At 34.6% G+C, this 5,892-nt stretch overlaps 1 long non-coding RNA gene across 6 annotated transcripts; it reads right to left on the bottom strand.

Moving 5' to 3' along the window:
• Positions 1–1,525: 1,525 nt before the first annotated feature.
• Positions 1,526–4,931, bottom strand: LOC110936704. 6 transcript variants are annotated; one of them, XR_002590214.2, is made up of 7 exons: positions 4,606–4,931; positions 4,093–4,245; positions 3,867–3,989; positions 2,623–2,963; positions 2,454–2,543; positions 2,316–2,390; positions 1,526–2,203 (listed from the first exon to the last, which is right to left on the bottom strand). It is a non-coding gene; the product is annotated as an uncharacterized LOC110936704 (long non-coding RNA). The 6 variants fall into 6 exon arrangements; XR_002590216.2 differs by lacking the exons at positions 1,526–2,203; positions 2,316–2,390 and adding an exon at positions 4,336–4,420 and having other exon boundaries at positions 2,404–2,543; positions 4,093–4,248; XR_004891220.1 differs by lacking the exons at positions 1,526–2,203; positions 2,316–2,390 and adding an exon at positions 4,336–4,394 and having other exon boundaries at positions 2,404–2,543; positions 4,093–4,248.
• Between the last annotated feature and the right edge of the window lie 961 nt (positions 4,932–5,892).

The following is a 5,892-nucleotide window of genomic DNA, read 5'->3' as shown; positions in this document are numbered from 1 at the left end:
AAACTGGTAAAAAGACTAAACTACCCTTATGTGATAGGACTTAACTGAAAATTTTAACCAGGATAGTGTCAAAGGACCTAAAGTGTAATGGTTTTAACAAAGAAAGGACTGTGACTATAATTATTAAAGTTAAAAGGTATCCGTTGCAATCCAATACAAACATAAAGGACGAAAAGTGTAATTTACCCTACATATATATATATATACATACTAGTCATTTACCCGCGCGATGCGGCGGGAAACATATCACTTAGGGTGGTGAGTTTAGGGCTATGTACGGGGCAGTTCAGTTTTGAGCCATAATAAACACCAATTTCTCGATGCAACGGAAAACACAACATTTGTTACTAATTCTGAGGGTATGCATTAGAACGTTCAGTTGAGTTGGGTTATAACTAAAATCTAATTTTTTTTAGCTTAAAGAATGGGTCAGACAGGCTACATGCCATTTATTTTTTAATTATTAATTATTTTAATATTGTAATACTTGATTGTTATATTTACTATTAACTTTTTTACATATTTTCATTTTTTCCTTTCCTTAAACAATATTTCCTCTTCCATTTATTTTCTATTTTTAATATTTTTTTCTTTTTTAAATCATATTTCCCTTTTTAGGTATTTGATATTGTTTTAATAACTTACATTCGTTAAATTTTTTCCCTTAACATTTCCGTATAAGTTTTGTTAAAAAGAAACATGTATTTAAAATAGAGTATTTATTTAGTATCATAAAATGATACGGTGATAAATTGAACTGATTCTGACGGTTGGGCTTTCTAAACATGTTATTAACTAAAAGTGGAGTACAAAAATATCTTGGATTCAAGTCATTTGTTAACAATTGGAGTGAGTGGTATCAACCAAAGAAAGATGAGTTTATATAGGTTTGTGCAAAGGACGCTATTCATGCCCCATAACCGTAAAAAACAAGATATGAGAAACTCATACTGGATATTAGACAAACTATATCTATGCTTCATACTTAAGGTGGCAACATGGGTGCATAGGTGGGTTGTGATCAACATTGCCAAATCCACTTCGGCTAATTCCTTGTTGGATATTTGAGGTCAAAGCAAAAAGGTGAAGCATTTGACAAAAAGGTGCAAGAGTACACTTTCAGCCATTCATGTTTTTGTTTGGTAGTAAAAGCTAAAAAAGAAACGGGTCAAAAAATGCCTGAAAACGTAAATCAATAGCATTTTATTTTAACAATTAGATGTCTTTGAAATAATATAACACTTGAAATCAGGACATGCAAATGCTACATAAATAAGTAACAAGAAAGTCTACAAAAAAACTAAACTCTGGTCAACCGAAACTGTTCTGTTTTACAAACCCAATAATTACATGTTTTTGACCATTATCCAACCTACCCAACCCATCCATTTGGAGGCATATTATCACCTCTAGTAGATGTTATAAATTTTACCATTCGGAGGCATATTATCATAGTAAGAAAAGAGACTGTGGTATCACTGCAATCTGCCATATCAAGCAAATACCCTGTCTATTTAATCTTTACTGGTCTGAATCGCATAAATTTCATAAAAATCAAACCAAAAAAATAACCATAACTTACATTATGATCAACTCAAACATCAACTACAATTATAGGACATCAAATAACAACACCTACAAGCTAGCACGTTCAATTTCGACGGGTACCGAAAGATGTTGGAGTTCATAAGCTGATTGAACAAATGCAATGTTACCCCCCCCCCCTCTGCTGCTGGCGGTACCCTCATCGAAACTGTTACTATTTGCCAACACAAAGGCATTTGCACTTCTAGTAGAGAATTTTCGACCGGCGTTTTTGGTTTTGACAAGATTAGATGCTGCTCGGTTGCCATGATTCTTTTCAAAACGCTTTGAACGACTTTCACGTCATTTTCTTTCCTCTGGTGAATTTGCAAGTGTGATTGCACCAGCATAATATGCAGTAAGGCTTTGTTCTGTATCACTATCACTTGATGAGTCTCTGTTATTCGATCTGATCCGTCCATCGCCAATATGTTGCCGTTTAGCCAGCCTAAAAACGGATTTACTCATTTGTTTCTGGTTTGATAAATGGAACTTAGACCATGCGTAGTCATCCCAAAATTGGGTGTTTTTTGGTAAACGACGCCCAAGCACTATCAATCAATCATCCTCGTCCAATTAAACAGAGTAAATGTGTCCTTTGTACAAGCTCAGCCACTTCCTGTAGCAAAAAGGAAATGACTTTTAACTTAAGTATAGATGGAGGATGCATCTTGCCCAAAAGAACTTTTAACGTTAACTATATTCTTGACTCAAAGAATCTTAACATTAACCTTTTCTTCGGAAGAAGCTCGGCGTATAGGCTTTCGCTTGACTGTACCGGGTGATGAATCGAACTCTCAAAGGGCCTATAGTTGGCCGAATCAAACACATTCCTGTTAAACAAACTTAATTAATAAGATGTAGCTTACCATGACAACCATCACCACGACTATCACAAAAGAAATGATTCCTGGCAAGATGCTGTTTGGAACATAAGGTACAAACGTTGACCACATGACCTGCATTATTCGTACCAAAATCAGTCACTGGCATATTTTTAACTGAAAAATAAAGAAAAAAGAAGATTGTATGTATTACTTGTGGAAGTGCGGAGAAGCCAGCAACAGTAATGAAATCCTCCCAAAAATTCCAGATGTTTTGATTAAGCAGATTAAAATAGTTAAAGAAAATAGCAAGATTTCATACCTTTTTTATCCAGATGAGGAAAAAAAATCTTTGGACGAATGTCGCAAAACTTGCCAAACCTCAGGAACAAAAATGGCATTTTACTCTATTCCGAAATATAAAAATTTACCTTTTCGGGCATGATTTCTTTGGTCAAATCTTTAGAGGAATATGAAGAACTTGAACCAACACCTGGAGTCCCCATCCCACCTAACCCACCGATATACTGTTGAAGTGCAGCAGCACCTATTACCCTGAATAATGAGAAAGAAAAATTAATTTTGAAACTGATTATTTCGTCTAGATAATCAAATTTTAGCATTTAGATACACATATTTTGCTTATGATTATTTAAAGGGATGAAAAAAAACTTGTACCATAATAAACCAACAACAACGGTGAATAAGATTGTTGAGATGAGCTCTTGTACCATGATATCGTACATATATATATTATATGGGTTTCATTAACTTATGGTATAATAGCATATTCAAATGAATAAATACCCAAAACGTTTGATGGTTTGACTATACCGTGTCTGACCCAGTTAACCAAGTTGACCCACTCACCAAACAGCGCCCCAATCTAGCTAAATAATCATATGAAAATCACACTAAATATACCATTTGTGCCACTTAGCACTGTAACCTTTTTCAAATAATATCAATATCATACATCAAAAAAGTTTGTTATAAAATTGCTTATATATCTTAGCAACTCTTAACAAGAGTGTGAACCAAAACATAGGGACGTTGATCCCATTCAACATAGTCAAACTAAAATAACTTCACACTATGATATGTCAACAAATTCAAAATAAAAAATCACATTTACACAAAACAACTACAAAAGATTAAAAGAAAAATAACAGTTTACAACCATCTTCGATCAAAATTTCACACAATACCAAATAAAGAGAGCTTACATGACCTATAGTTTAAATTTACCAAAACAACAAACAAATATAATAACAAAATCCAGGGAAAACAAACAAGAAAGAAGCTACCCCACTTCAAAATTGACTTTAAACATCAAACAGACCCCTTTAAACATCAAACAGACCCCTTTATTAACCGAAGTGCTTAATTTGAAGGAGCGAAACATGGTCATTCTACAATACTCAAAAGAACATAGTCAGTTGAGGTTAGAGAGTTTACCTTTAGTGATGGACCCAACGGATTTTCTTGATTTGGACTTTTGATGAAACCCTAGAAGACGCCATAGTAGTTGTGAAACGATCGACTCGGATTCCAGCTAGAACTAAACTCAAACGCGGATCCCTGCAATACCATAAGACAAAAATTAGTCGCAATTAGTAAAAACGAAAAATACATAAAGGATTCAAGTAAACGTTCAACTTCAACCCCACCAAATCAAGCACACCTGTAACCCCAAGCAATGCTGGAATTCCATCTTTACCATCTCGAGTGCATCTCTATCGTGAAGAACATCAGACCGAGATCACTAATCGAAACCCTAGCCGTCGCCTACGCTTTCTGGCTTTGTTGAACCAGCACAAACATGCCACCATTAAACCTGCTAAAAGAACAGTACACTAATCACAATTAGCAATAATAAATCAACACTTGAGTTGCACATAATGTTGTTTATGCGATAAGCGCTTACAAATTGTCACAGCAACGCACGAATTGTTAATCTTATCGATTGAGGATCCCAATACCTGTCTAATATGTCACAGCAAAAAAAAACCCTAAAAATCAAAGAAGGAAATAATTCAAAATTCTCGTTAAGCTGGTGAACCACATCGTGTAAAACCCTAATGAAATTACATGTTAACTCAACAGGACTTCTCCTTCAAGTTAGATGAACAACAAAAGGGTAGAAAGCTGAGAACGAAAACAACCAGTCCATTTAGACATTTTAGGGTTTGATTACCTTTGTGTTTGCTAATCGTTGATGTGGAAGAAAGCCGAAAGAAACCACAACAGAGATGACCGGACAAAACCTTCAGTTAGGGTTTCTTCAAATCCGTGTTCAACCCTGTGTGTTTTCGATTTCATTGATGTTTGTTCTTCATCACAGGTTGTTCATCATCTGATTTCATCTCAAACCATCAGCACTCCAGACATCTTTCATCACGGAAGACGAAACCCTAGTCTCCTCCACCGGTGGTTCAAACACTTCCGATCTAGATCTGGGAGAAAGAGAGAGAAAGAGTCTGATAAAGTTTGTGAGATGTGAGATGTGAGTTGTGAGAGAGAAGGGAGTAGAAAGGGCGATCCATGTGAAGTGAATATCAGCCGTCCAGATTGTGATCCGTGTGAAAAATTGAAAGAAATGGATGGTTGATGATGAATCAGTTGAAGGGTAAAAAATTTGTGTTTTCTTGTGCTTTAAATCTTGTACATTGTGCATTGAGTGTTTTTTCAACACCTTGTTCAATTACCATCTTGTCCTTCACATATGTTTATTAAAGTAGTATAGATATATATATATATAGGGAGGGGCTCATGCGAGAACCGCGAGAACTAATGTGAACACAACCTAAAATAGCCAAAAAAACCTAACCCCCACCCCCCCCCAAAAAAAAAAAACCTAAACCCCCCACCCCCCCCCCCCCAAAAAAAAAAAAAAAACCTACCCCCCCCCCAAGCTAAATGCTAAAAACTAAAACCCCCAAAAAACCTAAAAAAAAACCCTACCCCCCCCCCAAAACCTAAACCCCCCTCCCCCAAGCTAAAATACTAAAAACTAAACCCCCAAAAAACCTAAAAAAATAAAAAAAATCAAATTTTTTTTTAATATTTTTTATGCTCAAATCGCTACTTTTAGTGGCAAAAAAAAAATTTAAATTTTTTTGGTTTTTTTTGGCTTCGAAAAGTAGCAATTTTTATATAAAAAATATTAAAAAAAAAATTTTTTGTGTGATTTTTAGCTATTTTTAGGCATTTTTGGTTGTGTTCACATTGGTTCTCGCGGTTCTCGTAATAAGAGATGGTTCTCGTATGATCTTCTCCCTATATATATATATATATATATATATATATATATATATATATATATATATATATATATTCATGTTTGAAGAGATCCTCGATCTGTGTATATATATGTATATCCCATTGGATATATTGTTAAAAATAAATATTTTTAACTTTGAACTTGTTATATGTACATGTATTGTGTCCTCTTATATGTGTACACTTCATCAAGTGTATTTGT

Source organism: Helianthus annuus, chromosome 4 (genome assembly GCF_002127325.2).
Source record: "Helianthus annuus cultivar XRQ/B chromosome 4, HanXRQr2.0-SUNRISE, whole genome shotgun sequence".
Taxonomy (NCBI): domain Eukaryota; kingdom Viridiplantae; phylum Streptophyta; class Magnoliopsida; order Asterales; family Asteraceae; genus Helianthus; species Helianthus annuus.
This window is presented reverse-complemented; position numbering and strand designations above follow the sequence as displayed.